Source organism: Nicotiana tomentosiformis, chromosome 1 (assembly GCF_000390325.3).
Source record: "Nicotiana tomentosiformis chromosome 1, ASM39032v3, whole genome shotgun sequence".
NCBI classification, from domain to species: Eukaryota; Viridiplantae; Streptophyta; class Magnoliopsida; order Solanales; family Solanaceae; genus Nicotiana; species Nicotiana tomentosiformis.
The window spans coordinates 38463720-38484238 of NC_090812.1; the positions used below are offsets into that span (position 1 = coordinate 38463720).

Sequence of the window (20519 nt, forward strand, 5' to 3'; positions counted from 1 at the left end):
AAGTTTTTTGTTTAATTTATTATAAATAAAAATTCGATAATTTGTTTTTACATAGATATAGTAATAAATAAAAGGAAAAAAATACTCCACGGTCTATTCATAAAAAATGGACTCCCACATTTTTTAGTTTTTTATTTAATTGATTATAAACCTGAAAATTTTACTTCAATTTCTTTTCACATACAAATAGGAAGAAAGGAAAAACAAACACTCCACGATTGTCTTCTATAACCTAACCGTGGGTATCAAAACCTTTCTCCATAACTTAGAAACTGTCTCCTAATGTCCCAAATGTCTGTTCCTCCTTTTATTTTATTTTCAGTCCCTTTTTTCTCTGCACAAAATACACAATTTTGCAAATATGGCTACAACCCTTCATGAAATCAGTCAAATTTCAAGCAACTCGATGCAATGGAATATGAAAGTGACAGTCGTTCAAATGTGAAAAATTCCTGATCCTTTCAAGCCTGATATACCATATTTCATAGAGTTGACTTTACAAGATCTATTTATATATAAAAGGAGAAGCAAATCCATGATATTATGCCAAGTGTCACCACGAAATATCAACACGTGTCATGTTTTCAGACAAAACTCTAATAAATTTGGAGATTCAAAAAAAATTGAAATAGAAAAAACTTACAAATTTTTAAAGAATTATCAAATTCAGTTATTCACATCATGGAGTCACATGTTTTTAGGCACACATTTTTTAAAACTGAAAAGTAAAAAAAAATACTCTAATTCCAAAAATTGGACTCTCACGTTTTTTCCTAAGTTTTTTGTTTAATTTATTATAAATAAAAATTCGATAATTTGTTTTTACATAGAAATAGTAATAAATAAAAGAAAAAAACACTTCACGGTCTATTAAAAAAATGGACTCCCACATTTTTTAATTTTATATTTAATTTATTATAAACCTGAAAATTTTACTTCAATTTCTTTTCACATACAAATAGGAAAAAAGGAAAAACAAACACTCCACGATTGTCTTCTATAGCCTAACTGTGGGTATCAAAACCTAACTCCATAACTTAGAAACTGTCTCCTAATGTCATAAACGTCTGTTCCTCCTTTTATTTTATTTTCCAGTCCCTTTTTTCTCTGTTCAAAATATACAACTTTGCAAATATGGCTACAACCCTTCATGAAATCAGTCAAATTTCAAGCAAGTCGATACAATGGAATCTGCAAGTGACAGTCGTTCGAATGTGAAAAATTCCGGATCCTTTCAAGCCTAATATACCATATTTCATAGAGCTGACTTTACAAGATGAAAAGGTAACATATTCAACTTTCATATAGTTATTAAGTAATTCCTCTTCTCTGCCGCTTTACTTCATAAATTTTTCAAATTTTTCAAAAACATGAAAGATGTACTAATGAAACTATTATATATAGTACCTGTTTTGCTCTTTCATGTTAATAATATTCTGATTATTTTTCGTTCACAAAGATAATCCAAAAAAAAAAAATGTTGTTACATGATTTTTCAATTTTAAGGTTATTGACTTATTGTTAAAGAACAGGATTTCGGCAACCGGATTTTCTTGGTTCTTTAATATCTCATGCATCACTTATTCTCGAAAAATTACTACTTATCGTAGCGGCTGGTAGGCAACATGCTGCGAAAATCATATATGACTTATGGAACTAGACAATTTTGTCATTTGTTTATTAGTTGTAGTTTGAATTGTTAGTAGGAGACTCTATTTGTGGAGTGATATTTGGAGGGAAAAAAATAGTAGTTTCAGATTTTGTTTATGCAATTTTATGTCACGAGGCTTATTAACACATTTTCTTCACAATTTGGATCTGAACAAATGTTTTGGATTGTGGGGTTTTAGATATATAGCAGCAGTTGGTAGGAGGCTCTGTTTGTGGAGTGATTTTTGGAAAGAAATAGTGGTTTCAGATTTTGTTCATGCAATTTCATGTCACAAGGCTTATTGCACGATGCTCTTACTTAACTTGCTAAGTCTGATATGAATTTTTTTGCTCCACCTAGCCTCAAAGTTCTAAGAAGTTTCTCCAGCCATTTATATAAATTGTTATTTCATTGATATGGAACGAACCATAGCAATTAGTATAGTTCACCTCTAATGAATCTTTGTACTTAATAACATCTATTATGTTCAAAGTAAATCTCTGACAGATATTATATGTAGTCGTGTCACATATCAATATGATACATCCTAATAATGAATGTACCTTTCTAGGGTAAACCAAATATTTTGTTAGATGATTTTTCAATTTTAAGGTTATTCTAATTAAGGAACATAATTTCGGCAATCGGATTTTCTTGGCTCTTTAATATATGATGCATCACTATATTTTGGAAAGCCTACTACTTATCGTAGCCGGTAGGCAGTACATGCTGCGAAAATTATATATGACTTCCCGTCAAGTCGTCAAGTTATTGACATGAGGTATATATACCAATCCAACCATGTCCTTCATCTGAGATGCTGCACATTTTATTTAAGTCTAAATAGATACTGACATTGGAACCATAATTTTAAATAACTCCAAATAGGCAAAGTACAATCATACATAGTATCACTGTAGAAGCTTTCATTGATTATCACTTCACCAATAAGCTTATTTAAGCAAGTATGAGTGTGTTGAACATTCAGAAATATTCAGAGGATGCATGAGTGTGCGGAACATGGAATTGTCATTTGTTCATTAGTTGTAGTTTGAATTGTTAGTACGAGACTCTATTTGTGGAGTGATTTTTTTGTAGTATTAACACATTTGTGGAATTGTCATGTTACGAGGCTTATTGCACGATTCTCTTACTTAACTTGCTAAGACTGATATAAAATTTCTTTGTTCCCCGTAGCCTCAAAGGTCTAAGAAGTTGCTCCAGTCATTTATATAAATTGTTATTTCATTGATATGTAACGACCGTAGCGATTAGTATAGTTCACCTATGGTGAATCTTTGTACTTAATAACATCCATTATGTTCAAAGTAAATTTCTGGCAAATATTATATATGGTCGTCTCACGTAGCAATGTGGTACATCCTAATAATGAATGTACCTTTCTAGGGTTATCGTATACATGCCTCAATCAGGAAGTATGTAATTAAGTTCTTTAGGACCAAGATACAAGAACTCGGCTTATATCGCATGAACTACTTTATTGTCGGGCCAAATAACTTGAAATTAAAGACTACGACACACAATCTGATGCTGACATTTACACAGAGGACAGTTGTTGAGGAAACAACTGATTCTTCATTTCATATGAAAATATTTATCCTTCGTCCTTTTGACAAGCTAACAAATCAATATCATGTCGATGAGGCAGAATTATTCGGTCTTCTCTTCCGTTTTATTTTAATATTAGGTTTTGTAAACTTTGCGACTAACTTTTATATTTGTAGATGTGATTGGCCAGGTTGTGACCTATGAAACTATCCAGACCTACAAGCAAGGAGATAACAAAAGTGTCTTTATGAATGTTGAACTCGAAGATGAGCAGTAAGTCATTTACAAATGCAAACTATACTTTTACAATATAACTACATATATTTTCTTTATGAACATTTACCTTGAAACATATAGGAGGTTTCGGCAACCTTATGGGGAGAACTTGTGGATGAAATTCAGCCTCACTTGAATGGATCTATAGATGAACCTTTGACTGTTGTTTTACAACTTATGAAATCTCAAAATTTTCGAGGTTTGCATATTTTACATCTACATTTGAAATTTAGTTTCAGAAAATTTTATAATTTCAAATTTTTTATTTATTTTATACATAGGTAACTATTCGGTGCGTAAATGTTGGTACGCTTCAAAACTATGGATAAATTCTACTTAGCCGCAATCTATTGAGTTTAAATCTAGGTTTGTAAGGGTATAAATGTTGTATTTGTTTGTGCAATTCACTTTATACATACTTTTTACTGCATATATTGTACAACAGTTAAAGGAACTCTTTTAGGAGACATGACAGACGCAGTTAATATCAGCAACAATAATAAAAAGAAAATATCAACAATTTTTTCGGTCTTCAATTGGTAGATATATTTGTAGATTCTACCATTATGCATAGGCTTAAAGAGCAGTATATAGATTTCATTTAAATAATAATATATCTTGGTGTAGTGAACTCTGAAAGTTATATCTGTTTATGTTGTTTTAGCAGTTGCTAAGAAGCTTAGTTTCGTAGTTGTAGCTTTTCCAACCTTAATTAAAGATTTTAGGCGCTTGACAATAAATGTTAGATGTAATAGGCAGGAAAAACAAGTGAAGAAAGCAAACTTATAGGTAACATGTTTGTTAGTCAGTGACAACGATGCAGACAATGTTGTCATTCTTGCTATACCGTTTCCAAGAGATGTCAAAAGTTAACAAATGCATAGAGCATGCTGGGCACCTTCAGAGCACCCACACAAAAAATATGCATGAGACTAACATTTTGTTCAGTATTCCTGAAGTAGTTGGTAAGACTTATATGATATTTCTTGGTTCCCGTAGCCTAAAGGGTCTAAGAAGTTGCTCCACTCATTCAAAGTCTTCATAAACTGCAGTTCTTCATAACTCTAATTTTGAACAACATTATAGGTTATCTGGTTCATATTTATGAAGGATGTAACTTCTAAAAGACAATAAAACCCTCCTCCTTTGTCCGGGCTTGGGACCGGCTGTGTTACACGAGAATTCAAACACAGGCGGAGTTAAAAACTTAATATTTTTTTTTGTTCTTGAGGTTGGGAGCAGCATGACCTGCCATCACATTGCGATCATTGACAAGTCACCTTAGCACAGCCAGGTCATCTTGAAGAGCTGAACTAAAGATTGAAGTATACGTGACAAGCCTCCATATATTTGGATTTGATTTGCAAAGACGAATGCACTCCTTGAAAAATTATTCAGAATCTCAGATGTTCCATAGAAGGGCATTGGATCAGGCCGGATCAACTGAAATGTAGCTAGTTTTCTGTCTTCAGAATGTGCGAGGGGCATAAGAGGATCAAGTCCAATGAAAGCGTACTGCTAAAGTATAATACATGTACATGAATTAGGTATCACCTGCCCTAGCTATGAGTGAGAATGGATATTTTGAAAAAGTCATTCAAAGGCCTCAATCGTCGACTTTCAATTAAGCAACCAAGTTCCTGGTTTAACAGTAGAAATATAGTCCTCAAGTAATTGGAGGAACGAATGGGTGCAGAAGGCTTAGCATTCAATCGGATATGGATTTAGCATTTTAGCTCATACGCTGCCTCTGTTGTGGTGGACTCATATCCCATTGTCCCAGATAATATACATGGTGTGTCCAAGTTCAATCCGTTGGCAATGCATGTAAGAAAGTTGCCTTATTCGTTTATTATTTTGTTAGACCGTAGTCAAATGCAGATGGCTGTTTCAGCATACATCACCCTCGAACCAAAACAGGGACTCATCCTTATTCAGTCTAGTGAGGGTCCAAAAGGCTTACTCACGTACGACCCTTGGGGAACCACAATCACGTACACTCATTTGTGTCCCTTGCCAATTTATTGATCTATATTATCAACTCTATATCCAATCACGAGGCGCCAACATCCAATCTAAAACCAAAACCTTCTTCAGACTGTAGCGGATAATAAAGCAGGGCAGATTTCTACTTCACCCACGTCAATGACTAAAACAATTGCAGCACTAAACCATCACGTAGACTTGGGGTTGAGAGAGTGCAAAGTGTATGTAATAACCTCCAACAGATCGCCGGCATACAAAAAAAAGGAGTTCACGTCTGAATACACTGCACTCCTATAGAACAAACTGAGATTAAGAAATTAAAATGTAAGTAGATATTTGAAGAAAAATCATTTTTTGCTCAAAAATCAGAAAAAGGAAGAAGACTTGACACAAATATCTCCAGTAAATTCAACCAGTCAAGAACAACCCGTGTGACTAAAACCTCATATGTAATAGAAAAATGCACCCAACAGTAAAAAAAATCAATTAATCAGTTGGCATATAGCAGATTCCCTATTAAAAGCCAAAGTTAGAAACTCATAGCCAAAGTTAAAAATTCAAAGCATCAAGAAGACATGCAGATCCTAGTATTAAACCAGTAAGGATATAGCATCAAAGAACAACAAATGTAGCCAAATCAGCACAAACAAAAAAATCAGCCCATCAATAAAAAACACCCTTCGACCTCTCATATTTTCAAAATGCTTAGTCACCTCATATCACACATCATTAAAAGCTTAAATAACAATAATAATTATGCCTCAGTCCCAAACAAGTTGCGCATCAAAAAGCCTAAAGCATAAAAAATTATGTTAAATCGATTGAAGCCCTTAATTGAAACCTCCAAGTAGAATTCTTCCACCAAGCTAAATTGTACCAAACATCAAGAACAACACAGCCTCATTGTTCATCCTAATTCATGACAGCCCATAACTAAAAGCACCCCATCAAAATCTCCAGTTTTTCTATTCCCATCAGATTCTTCAATTTCATCACATCACAGCCTAAAAAATCAAGAACTATTAATATAAATCCTTCTAGCCCTTAATCGGTTATTCTAATGTAGCTCCATGATGACACCCCAACTGATTCCTCCTATTATGAGAATTCTTAATATAAACAGATCTAATCTTAACATGTCAAAAGCCCAAAAAATCAAAAATCTATCTAGACACTTTTTAAGCCTATAATAATAGTGTAGCATCAATCTAAACATCCTCAGATGGTTTTTCTTATTAGCCTAAAAATCTCTCGTCTAAACTGGTCACATCTTAGGTATATATCTCTAAGTCATAAAGATATAGTAACACATAGCACAACTAAAAACATATAAAGCAAGAAATCAATTAAAGTACTTTTTTTTTTTTTCTTCTAATGCTTTGAAACGAATTACTAAAAAAACACATAAGCACAACTAAAAACACATAAAGCAAGAAACCAATTAAAGTAGTACTTTTTTTTTCTTTTTCTGTTTTTTTTTTCTTTCTTTGAAACGAATTACTAAGAAAACACATAAGCACAACTAAAAACACATAAAGCAAGAAACCAATTAAAGAATTTTTTTTTCTTTTTCTGTTTTTTTTTTCTAATGCTTTGAAATGAATTACTAAGAAAACACATAAGCACAACTAAAAACACATAAAGCAAGAAACCAATTAAAGAACTTTTTTTTCTTTTTCTGTTTTTTTTTCTAATGCTTTGAAACGAATTACTAAGAAAACACATAAGCACAACTAAAAACACATAAAGCAAGAAACCAATTAAAGTAGTACTTTTTTTTTCTTTTTCTGTTTTTTTTCTTTCTTTGAAACGAATTACTAAGAAAACACATAAGCACAACTAAAAACACATAAAACAAGAAACCAATTAAAGAACTTTTTTTTCTTTTTCTGTTTTTTTTTTCTAATGCTTTGAAACGAATTACTAAGAAAACACATAAGCACAACTAAAAACACATAAAACAAGAAACCAATTAAAGAACTTTTTTTTCTTTTTCTGTTTTTTTTTCTAATGCTTTGAAACGAATTACTAAGAAAACACATAAGCACAACTAAAAACACATAAAACAAGAAACCAATTAAAGAACTTTTTTTTCTTTTTCTGTTTTTTTTTCTAATGCTTTGAAACGAATTACTAAGAAAACACATAAGCACAACTAAAAACACATAAAGCAAGAAACCAATTAAAGAACTTTTTTTTCTTTTTCTGTTTTTTTTTCTAATGCTTTGAAACGAATTACTAAGAAAATACATAAGCACAACTAAAAACACATAAAGCAAGAAATCAATTAAAGAACTTTTTTTTCTTTTTCTGTTTTTTTTTTCTTTTTTTGAACCGAATTACTAAGAAAACACATAAGCACAACTAAAAACACATAAAGCAAGCTCTGTCATGTCATCATTCTTCCACCAAGCTAAAATGTACCAAACATCAAAAACAACACAGCCTCATTGTTCAACCTAATTCATGACAGCCCATAACTAAAAGCACCCCATCAAAATCTCCAGTTTTTCTATTCCCATCAGATTCTTCAATTTCATCACATCACAGCCTAAAAAATCAAGAACTATTAATATAAATCCTTCTAGCCCTTAATCAGTTATTCTAATGTAGCTCCATGATGACACCCCAACTGATTCCTCCTATTATGAGAATTTTTAATATAAACAGATCTGATCTTAACATGTCAAAAGCCCAAAAAATCAAAAACTATCTAGACACTTTTTAAGCCTATAATAGTGTAGCATCAATCTAAACATCCTCAGATGATTTTTCTTATTAGCCTAAAAATCTCTCGTCTAAACTGATCACATCTTAAGTATATATCTCTAAGCCATAAAGATATAGTAACACATAAGCACAACTAAAAACACATAAAGCAAGAAACCAATTAAAGAACTTTCTTTTTTCTTTTTTTTTTCTAATGCTTTGAAACGAATTACTAAGAAAACACATAAGCACAACTAAAAACACATAAAAGCAAGAAACCAATTAAAGTAGTACTTTTTTTTTCTTTTTCTGTTTTTTTTTCTTTCTTTGAAACGAATTACTAAGAAAATACATAAGCACAACTAAAAACACATAAAACAAGAAACCAATTAAAGAACTTTTTTTTCTTTTTCTGTTTTTTTTTTTTAATGCTTTGAAACGAATTACTAAGAAAACACATAAGCACAACTAAAAACACATAAAACAAGAAACCAATTAAAGAACTTTTTTTTCTTTTTCTGTTTTTTTTTCTAATGCTTTGAAACGAATTACTAAGAAAACACATAAGCACAACTAAAAACACATAAAACAAGAAACCAATTAAAGAACTTTTTTTTCTTTTTCTGTTTTTTTTTCTAATGCTTTGAAACGAATTACTAAGAAAATACATAAGCACAACTAAAAACACATAAAGCAAGAAATCAATTAAAGAACATTTTTTTCTTTTTCTGTTTTTTTTTTTCTTTCTTTGAACCGAATTACTAAGAAAACACATAAGCACAACTAAAAACACATAAAGCAAGCTCTGTCATGTCATCATTCTTCCACCAAGCTAAAATGTACCAAACATCAAAAACAACACAGCCTCATTGTTCAACCTAATTCATGACAGCCCATAACTAAAAGCACCCCATCAAAATCTCCAGTTTTTCTATTCCCATCAGATTCTTCAATTTCATCACATCACAGCCTAAAAAATCAAGAACTATTAATATAAATCCTTCTAGCCCTTAATCAGTTATTCTAATGTAGCTCCATGATGACACCCCAACTGATTCCTCCTATTATGAGAATTTTTAATATAAACAGATCTGATCTTAACATGTCAAAAGCCCAAAAAATCAAAAACTATCTAGACACTTTTTAAGCCTATAATAGTGTAGCATCAATCTAAACATCCTCGAATGATTTTTCTTATTAGCCTAAAAATCTCTCGTCTAAATTGATCACATCTTAAGTATATATCTCTAAGCCATAAAGATATAGTAACACATAAGCACAACTAAAAACATATAAAGCAAGAAACCAATTAAAGAACTTTTTTTTTTCTGTTTTTTTTTCTAATGCTTTGAAACGAATTACTAAGAAAACACATAAGCACACCTAAAAATACATAAAGCAAGAAACCAAATAAAGAACTTTTTTTTTTCTTTTTCTGTTTTTTTTTTCTAATGTTTTGAAACGAATTACTAAGAAAACACATAAGAACAACTAAAAACACATAAAGCAAGAAACCAATTAAAGAACTTTTTTTTTTCTTTTTCTGTTTTTTTTCTTTCTTTGAACCGAATTACTAAGAAAACACATAAGCACAACTAATCTTTTTCTGTTTTTTTTTCTTTCTTTGAAACGAATTACTAAGAAAACACATAAGCACGACTAAAAACACATAAAGCACGAATTGGAAAAATGAAACGAAATTACGAGTTGGAAAAATTAAACGGACTACTGAAGATAACACATAAAGAACACGACAGAACGAACGATCTAGAAAAAAAACAATGATTTAAGAAGTAAAAACAATGCAAGAAACGAAAAAAACACACAAAGAGCAACTAAAAACACATAAAAAAAAGGAAGTAGAAGAACACAAATTAAGAACATATGCAAGAAAACATGAAAGAAAGGATCGGAATAACAATCAAGGTAAGAAAGAGAAAGGATACCAATAACTTGTTGCGCCACCGGTCATGATCAAGAAATCTCTCTCAGCCTGCAGATTATCGTCAAAGTCGACGGTCCTTTTGATTTTATCAATAGCGAACCGGGCCGCCATTCGTTCTCTCTTCCGCTGAGACTTTGCTAACGCTTCTTGGAACCGCTTCTCCCACAGGTCAGTTTTCTTCTCTTTTTCATCCAACTCTTGTTGCTGGGATTTCAATATCAAATCAGCGTAGCGTTGCTTAAGCATCGCTGCCCGAAGCTTTTTGTTGTCGTCCTTTTCCAACTCCTTTTTAGAATCAAAGTTCGTAATCGAGATCTTCCTCTTTCTGCCGCCGCAGCCCATAATATTCCCTGTAACTTGGTCTGGCTGACAAGTATAAACCAACACCATAGCTAAAGATTATGAGTGTTAATGAATTATGAAAGGTAATCAATGATTTAGTACTACTTATATAGACAAGGGTGTGAAGCCCTTGCCCCAAATAATTAAGGCCCAGCACTACTATAATATAATTTATATTAATATAATTATTAATAACAGAAGTTTAAAATTTTAATATTTGGTAGAAGTAAGTTAATTTTTCTCATTAAATAATATATTTACCTTCTAATCAATTTTATTTTCCTTCCTTTATGTATAGTCTTTTTTATGGTTCTCGCGATTCTACTTTCTAATTTCAATTCAAATTCTCTAAATTAACTAAATTTTTTTTGTCACATTTGATTGATCCACACACCAGAAAATAACTTTTTTTGTGTCTATCTTTTTAAACTAAGAAATCCCTGAGAAAAATATCACAAGGTTCAAAACACGATGGATAATGGAATCACCCTATTACCATTTTCACTTTAGGGAAGAATTCAATACCATATGACGTGCGCCTAACTCATACATCACTAGTTAATTTGTCCGCGCAAAAGTAATTAAAATTTGTCTAAATAGTTACTCCCACGGGTCCATTTTAAGTTTTTTTTTGGCTTTTTTTTATGGCCCATAATATTTGAATTTTTCAAATATCAAGAAAGAATTAACTTCTTTTTTCCAAAGTTGCCTTTGGAGTATAGTGTCTAGGAGTATTTGTTGTATTTTCAATTAACAAATTAAGGTTAGTATGGTCAATTATATTATTAATTAATGCTAAAAGGTAAATTTCTTAATATTTGTGAAAACAACCAAAAAATTACTTAAAGTGAACCGGAGGAAGTATGTTGTAATTTATAATTAAAAAGATCAATCTTTTACGTATCAAATAAGTGGCTTAAAATTATTCACAAAGAATTCAAAAGTATTGAGTAAATAATATAATACTTGTATTTTGATATTTTCTTCTCATGTTTACAAATAATATTGCCATAGCAAAGTAAGTATGACTAAAATAATTCTAAGTTATCTTGCTAAAAAAGAAAAATGAATGTTCTCCAACGGTAACATGATCAGTTGTTCTTTGATATAATTATATTCTCAAAGTAAATTACTCCTATCTAAAAATCATTAACTCTTGTTTTCTCTCTCTTTTTTTTTAATGAGATCCAACTCTACAGAACCTATAACATCACGGTATACAACATAGTCTTTCTTAGAATCTCATCGATCAATATGAAATATTGGGACGTCATATGAAATTTTGATGTATGGAAATGAGATAAGATAATTAATAAAGCTAAAATATGTTTTCGTCAACAACGAATATTAATTATTAACTTTGGTTATACCTCTTGTTGTCCAATTTGCCTTAATTGGATAATATCATGTATTTTACCAACAAATGATACTATCACAATTAAAAACAAACGAACTATGTACAAGCATCATGTTACTTTATAAGACACTAAAATTGAAAATTCAACAGAATGTATAGTGTTTATGTATTTTTATTACATTTTTGTGTTATTATAATTTATTATATTATATTTATTAGAAGAAAATTAAATCTTAAAAAATCGAATTCACGCTTTTACTACATGGAAAATCTATTTCTTCCATTTTCAGTTTCATTCTTAGCCAAATTCCAAGACTTCCATCCCTTATGTGAAGATCTTGTAGTGTAATATTTACACATTTATGATACTAGTTTCTATGTACGTGCGATGCACGTAAATCTCTATTCTGTTATTTATGCGAAAGAATATATAATTATAATTATTAAGACAATATTTACAAGAAAAATAATCATATCATAATGACGTGGAAAAAATGCAACTATCATTTAAATGTTGAAATCAATTTTACTTACATTAACATAATAGTTGAATTCAAAATGATTAGATATCGTCTGAGCTACGAAGATTATAGATTTAGTAAAGCTACATAATATTTGTGTCGTATCTTACCTAATACTTGATGTTTTTAGTGTATGTTCCCTTCTATCACTTTGGCTGTTTTGCCATCACTCATCACCAGATATCTTGTTATTATCATATTGATATCTCTTGAAAGTCCAACATATAATTGTTTGTGTGAGAAAACATATTGTGTTATTTTTTAGGCATATGCTTCATTTATTGTCATTGCAAAACAAAAGTGTATTGGAAAGAATATTCTTTAGTTTTGGCGGTGAAAGTTTATTTGAAAATATGGCATTATTGTCAAAATCTCTACCTACCATCTTTGTAAATTATGTAAGCCACTTGAGAGATCCAATTATTCAGTAACATGGTGGATGCATTTTTCTTCAAAATCAATCGTCTCTTAAAGACTTTGTTTTTATCCGGTTTGAAATAAATATCTTTTTGAGAAGCATCCGCATAGCAGCACTGAGCTCTTTATCTTGTTGACGATCCTACATGTATAAACATTATGTTGAGAACAAAACACGTGATCAATAACATGAGACCAATGTTAATATACACAGTACATATACAAGATATGAACATGTACATCATGACAATAGAAGTTATCTCAAAACAGTCATAACTCTGTCATGATCTCCGTTTTTTTATTATTCCTATCCCACATAAACAAAGTTGAAATTAGAACTGCTATAACTGTAATTTGAAAGGAATCCTTCGTGATTCTAAAACATGTATTTAACCCATTATATGATAGTACCGATTTGATTTGGTTTTGGACAATTTACTTGTGAAATAATTTATGTTAGTTTAAATACTTTTCTTTAGCTATGTTGCTTCAACTTTTTCTCCAACTCAAATTCATATTCCTTTCACAATTTTACTTCATAGTCCAAGTCTAATATTTTAATTTTATTCCAAATGAAATTCTTGTTTGAAGGAATAACACAAAGTTAATCTGACATGGAGTCGTAGATACAAAGTCTCAATTGATTTTAGATTCCAAAGGTTATATTGCAACGGTTACGACGAAGCATCCGAAGGAAGAAATATTGTTGTCCAAAAAGAAGCTACTATACGAAGCGTCAGTTATCCAAGAAGATGTAGGCCAACGATAAAGTCCCAAAATAATTTGACCCGAAATTAACTTTGTAGGCTAGGTGTATGCGCAATTTAAATCGGAAAAGAATTCCAACCTTGGGTGATTTATAATTATATCCTTAAATTATACAAATATTTAAGGTTATAAAAGTCAATCAATGTCTCATAAATATTTTAGTCGTTCAACATTTAGCATAAATCATTCGTGCTTTTATAATAATATAGATATAAATTAGTTCTTCAATAGTTGTTGTGCTTTAATTTTTTTTAAAGTAAAAAAATGGTAGTATTTGATGTATATATCTTTTGAAGGTTTATTTTATTGGACTTTGATATGGTCTAAGCTTTAGGTTAATAGGAGAACTTTACGAACGTTGTTATCACTTGCTTTACTTGTTATCCTAATATTATTTTTTAAAAATGGAAAAAAGTCCTTTTTATCTTTAATGTGCTTAAGGATGATCACACCCAAAATACATACAAATATCGTATTCTAACAATTAACATTCATGAGGCTTACACCTACTTTAAAGCAAAATCACATAAACCCCACATTTTATTAAAGTGAAAGAGAAAGGAGAACAAATGAACCGTAGAAAATGCGAAATATTAATTACTTACTTACCTGCGAAGTTAAAGCGGAAACACTGGTATGAGATGCATAGTATAGAAAAACACATCATTTGCCCAATAAATCATATATGCCAATATGCAGTGAAGGAGTAAACAAGTTAAAAAGTGAAAGCCAATCTGGCTAATATTATTTATTGAGGATGAAGGATATCAGTGTGTGGAGTTTAAATACACATGGAAAGAATTCGGCCAAAATTAAAACAGTTATTTTTAAGACATTAAAACCGTCGTTATAACAGTTCAGGCATCAATATCGAGAAAGCAAACTGTCGTTACCCAGCTCAAAAATTAAAACGGCGGAGGCGCGGGAAACGATACAAGGTATCGGGGAAACGCGTAATAATGACGCATGATGACATGACATCACTCTGAAACGATGTGACCCTAGGTTGTGGCTCATGGAAGGCCACGTTTCCATCCCGTCCGAAATGCTACTACTCGACCTGCTCGCCTAAAACTTTTCAACCATAACTAACAGAGTCCGCTCATCGAGGTCGCCCAGGGTCGACATCAATAAGAGGGGGGACTAACTGTATAGGTCAAAATACGCCTCTGTGGGATTTAACATGGAGCGTTATTATGGAAAGCGATGTGGTCGAGGTCGACTAGTAGATAACAGGGCTCGTAACCGAGCAGTCAATAACGGCCGAGGTCGAGTATCAAGGACAGTGCTAATGGCTAATTTTTGTAATAGGATATTTAAAAGAATATTCCATTCAATATTCTTTGTATTTGTACTTTTATGGTTGACTGGGGTATGTCCCATATAAATAAAAAACGTGATAGGGGGAAAGGGCATGTAACATTCTATGATAAGAGCACTTTTTGAGAAGAAGACTTTCTCTCTAGAAAAGATACAAACAATAATTTTCTAAGAAGATTCGATTATTTATTATTCCACACTTTTCCATCAGATCCGAGAATAGTTCAAATATTATTATATCTGTCATCACTCATCACTGTAAGAAGGAGGAATCATCCACCTCATACAATATTTGGTGAATCATTCTCCTTATTTACATTAATGCCATTTATTCTTATTTATTGCTTAATATTCTTCCATCATTAATCATCTTGAAACATTGAATGTACACAACATTTAATCCTCCAGCAACACTGTCCGGTTTTATTTGAGTTGACTAGTTATAAATCTAGGGATATTATTATCAACTAGGTTTAATCCCTTTTTATTGGTTACAACTGAAGCTACCGAGCCTAAGCTGCGGTCTAACCATGGCCTCAAGTCCTCCAGACTGGCCCACCACCATAACACAGAATACAAATCTCAACTTTGTTCATAGAATCACAAGCCGGCGATGCATAACTGATACCGAGCGCTCATGTGCGCATACGAGATGCGTGGAAGGAATTCAAAGAGTTATGTCTCAAGCTGAATCATTTTCGCACGATAGAATACAAGAATGTGAAGTTTCCTAAAGGTTCTACAGCCTCTCGAAGATAAGTACAGACATCTCCGTACCAATCCGCAAGACTCTACTAAACCCGCTCATGACTCGTGAGACCTATGTAACCTAGGCTCTGATACCAATCTGTCACGACCCAAACTAACCTCTGTCGTGATGGTGCCTGTCGTGGAACTAGGCAAGCCGACTAATTTCCAAAACAAACCGATATTATCATTTCAAAGATAATTTCAAGGTTATTTAACATAAAACCTCCATTTAAAGAGTTCAAATTTAAGAAAAACAGAAGTGCGAAAAAGAAAACCCAATATCGGGGTGTCACTAGTCATGAGCATATACTATATCAAGGCTAACTCAGCCCGAAAAAATAGCTAAATACAACTAGAGGAAGATAGGAGGGAGAAGAGCAGGGGCTGCGATCGCCAAACAGCTACCTTGCTATCTCCAAGAAAATCTGCAACCAGAACACTCAATAACCGCTATCGTGTCCAGCTACACCTGAATCTGCACACAAGGTGCAGGGAGTAACGTGAGTAAGCTAACTCAGTAAGTAACAACAATAAATAAAGACTGAGCAGTAGTGACGAGCAATAAATCATATAACGTTCATATCTGGAAATCTCAGTAAAATACCACATGCCTTATAAAAATCAGGATTTGAATCAAATTATCTAGTTTAAACCCAGTTCCAGTAAAAATCATTTAAAGATATTTTTCCAACAGTTTTTCAAACAAAGGCTCAATACAAAGGTGAGCAAAAATGATGAAATCATAAACAACTCCTCGGGCAAAACATCACTCATATACAGCCCCTCGGGCAAACCTCACAGTCACTCGTTCCACTCGGGCATACCTCACAATCACTTTTGCCACTCGGGCATACCTCACAATCACTCTTGCCACTCGGGCATACCTCACAATCACTCATGCCTCCCAGTCACTCAGCACTCGGCACTCGCACTCACTAGGTACCTGCGCTCACTGGGGGTGTGTACAGACTCCGGAAGGGCTCCTTCAGCCCAAGCGCTATAATCTGCACGGACAACTCACGTGCGATAATAATAAAGTATGCTGCAGGCGGGCAGCCCCAATCCACACTCATCCTCACCAGTCAGGCCCTCGACCTCACTCAGTCATAAGTATGCTGCAGGCGGGCAGCCCCGATCCACACTCATCCTCACCAATCAGGCCCTCGGCCTCACTCAGTCATAAATATCTCAAGCCACTCGGGCATTTCAGTAAAACAGGGCATTCGGCCCAAAACATTTATATGCATCAAAATAGAGTCATAAAAACTGTGTTATGCGGTAAACAAGTACAAACATGACTGAGTATAGATTTTCAATCAAAAACAATGAGAGGATGGTAAGAAACAACCCCTAAGGGTCCAAACAGCATTGGCGCAAGGCCTAAACATAGCATTCAGCCCAATTTACAGAAATTCTTTCTAAAACATATAAGTATAAAATGGTTTCAACAAAGTATGCAACTTTACAGCTGCTACGGGACGGACCAAGTCACAGATCCCCAACAGTGCACGCTCACACGCCCGTCACCTAGCATGTGCGTCACTTCAAAATAGTAGAATGATACGAAATCCGGGGTTTCATACCCTCAGGACTAGATTTACAATCGTTACTTACCTCAAACCGGTCAAATCTCTATCCCGCAATGATCTTGCCTCTGGAATCGGCCTCCAAATGATCCGAATCTATTCAAAATCAGTACAATACCATCAATACGCGCTAATGGAATGAATTCCACAAGAAAAACTATAAAATTAGACCAAAACCCGAAATTGGCTCAAAAATCGCCTGTGGGGACCACATCTCGGAACCCGACAAAAATACAAAATCCGAAAGCCCGTTCAACCATGAGTCTACCCATACCAATTTTACCAAAATCCGACCTCAACTCGACCCTCAAATCTACAAATCTTATTTCCAAATTTCTAAGTTTCAATCTCCGATTTACACCTCAAAATCATGTAATCTAGTCGGATTATTCGATGATAATTCAATATTATGGAGTAGAAATGATCACAAGGGACTTACCTCAAGTTTTCCTTGAAAATATATCAAAACTCGCCTCTCCTCAAGCTCCAATTTGTCAAAAATGGCAAATGGGACGAAGACTCTATTTTTATAATTCTGCCCAGACAACCTCGGTTCTGCCTCGATCTTGGCCTTCAATTTTGGCCTTCGATCGAGGTCCTCGATCCTAGTCCTCAATCCTGGCCCTTGATCCTGGTCCTCGATCCTAGGCCTTCGATCCTGGTTCTCGATTCTAGGCCTTCGATCCTGGTTCTCGATCCTAGGCCTTCGATCCTGGTTCTCGATCCTAGGCCTTCGATCCTGGTTCTCGATCCTAGGCCTTCGATCATGGTTCTCGATCATAGGCCTTCGATCATGTCTTCGACCCGGCCTTCGACCGTGACCCTCGACCCTGGGCTCGATCATGGCTTCGATCGTGGCCCTCGACTCTGGGCTCGATCTGGGCTCGATTCTGAGAGATTTCTGGGCTCGATTTCTGGCAGAAGAAATTTCCAACAGAAGGAAATTGTAGCAGCTGTTCTAGTTCAATTTTGTTTGATCCGTTAACCATCCGAAACTCACCCGAGGCCCCTCGGGACCTCAACCAAATATACCAACAAGTCCTAAAACATCATACGAACTTAGTCGAATCCTCAAATCACCTCAAACAACGCTAAAACCATGAATTACACCCCAATTCAAGCCTAATGAACTTTGAAATTTCTAATTTCTACAAACAACTCCGGAACCTATCAAATCACGTCCGATTGACCTCAAATTTTGCACACAAGTCCTAAATGACATAACAGAGGTATTCCAATTTTCAGAATTAAATTCCGACCCCGATATCAAAAAGTCAAACCCCCGGTCAAACTTCTCAAAAATAAAACTTTCGGCATTTCAAGCCTAATTCCTCTACGAACTTCCAAATAATAATCCGAACACGCTCCTAAGCCCAAAATCACCATATAGAGCTATTGGAATCATCAAAATTCAAATCCGAGGTCGTTTACACATAGGTCCATATCCGGTCCACTTTTCTAACTTAAAATTTTCAATTATGAGACTAAGTGTCTCATTTCACTCCGAGTTCCTTCCGGACTCGAACCAACTAACCCGATATAACATAATATAGCTGAATAACACAAAAAGAAGTAGGAATGGAAAAAACGGGGTTATAACTCTCGAAACGACCGGCCGGGTCGTTACATCCTCCCCCTCTTAAGCATACGTTCGACCTCGAACGTGCCCAGAGTCATTCCAAAAGCCATCAAATCGCTGTGTAGATTTCACATGCACGTACCCGGGGGTGATCCCACGTCACTCTATCCAATACAGGTCCAATAGCACAACATAACTGAAATTTCTCAATTCAACCTAGCCCACAAGCGTTCGAATCAAATTTCCAATATCCGAAATTTCCTATAAGATGAGAAGTTTGCATCTACATACCGTGTAATTCTGAACAATCTGTACCAAAAGGTGTAACCATAACTCAAATACTCAATTTCAAATACCGCATAACTCGAATGCTCGAAGCAATGATTTCAAATCATAGTATCGACTCAAATCAATCCAGTGCCAATAATAAACCTCATATCAAACAAACCCTCATTATAAAACCTTCGTACAATGCCGATGATGAAAGAAACATACCGAATTCATAACCATTCATTAGATCATCATGCCATGGAGCTCTCGTTCCTTCTACAAAAACTATAGCCAATTTCAAAGCCGACTTCCGATATTATCCTCCTAATTATACCACAATCAAATCTGATAGCATCCATTCTAGGCCCAATGACATCGTCTCCTCCAACACGACCACTCTAGTGACATGACACATCAATACAATTTAAAGCCACAACCCGTGCAATCCGTGCACCAGATAGCAACATTCCAAATGTACCCAATCATAATAATGACCCAAACAGGAGAACAGTTCCGCAAGCTTGACGAGTACCACCCCGACGCAATGTTAAGAACCCATCACACACCGCAGAACCATAACATACAAATCTTACACAAGGGATCATATTTCCACATAACTCTGTTGCAATACACGACCCTATCCAAATACTGGTCCATATAAAACACCTCAAGTCACCCTGCTAAAAAATCAATAACCATGCGTAATTCGACATCAAGTACCTAAAGTGCATTACCATAACCACAGAGAAGCAAACGACACCATGCCACATAAAAAAGAACACGACCAATACGTCATCAACTAAGCAATATCCAATACTATTCTCTCTCAAATTCCGCTATAAGGCCACAATAGAACCGTACCATATGTGCATATAACCACGAATCCCAACTCCTCGTAGCATAGAAGAGTAACTCACCGATCATTTATGAGCACGAATAAACTTCACATCAACTGAATGGCACATCCTTCAACAATAGCAGTATGGAGCCAATCAATCCAGCTCGGTGTAGAATACGCATCCTAATTGGGCCTACCAATAGGCCCCGAATCAACTATGGTCAGCCACCAATAGATAAACAACCTCCGAAAGTCCACAATGACGGAATCATAATACCTTCTATCATCTGGCTAGCTCCAGCCACAACTTCACAGTCCACCACCATGAAACAATCTGCTCATGAGAACTCCCAATCTTCAATTCCATAGAACACATGAATCACCCTATTTGATTCCACCTCCACCTCCCGAATGCCTAACACCTCTCTCATACACAATCCTCCCACGAGGAATACTTTGAAACTTTTTCCGTGCCACCTGGAAAAAATTTGAATATCAACAGTCGATCAACCAGGAGAGTGTCGCAATACCAGCGAAGTACCCATAAATCAAAACACACTGCCCCTTCTGAAATGTACACTCTCATCAAGCTATACCAGATAGTAATATCATTTACCTAGTCATCGGAAATCATT

At 34.1% G+C, this 20519-nt stretch overlaps 1 long non-coding RNA gene across 1 annotated transcript in view; it reads right to left on the reverse strand.

The window, feature by feature from the left end:
- Positions 1-4534: 4534 nt before the first annotated feature.
- LOC138896468 (uncharacterized) overlaps positions 4535-20519 on the reverse strand; it is a 44899-nt gene continuing 28914 nt past the window's right edge. Inside the window, exons 2-3 of the long non-coding RNA XR_011409641.1 lie at positions 10138-10502; positions 4535-5785 (exon numbers count right to left, since the gene is read on the reverse strand). This is a non-coding gene — a long non-coding RNA (uncharacterized lncRNA). The remainder of the gene's footprint in view (positions 5786-10137; positions 10503-20519) is intronic.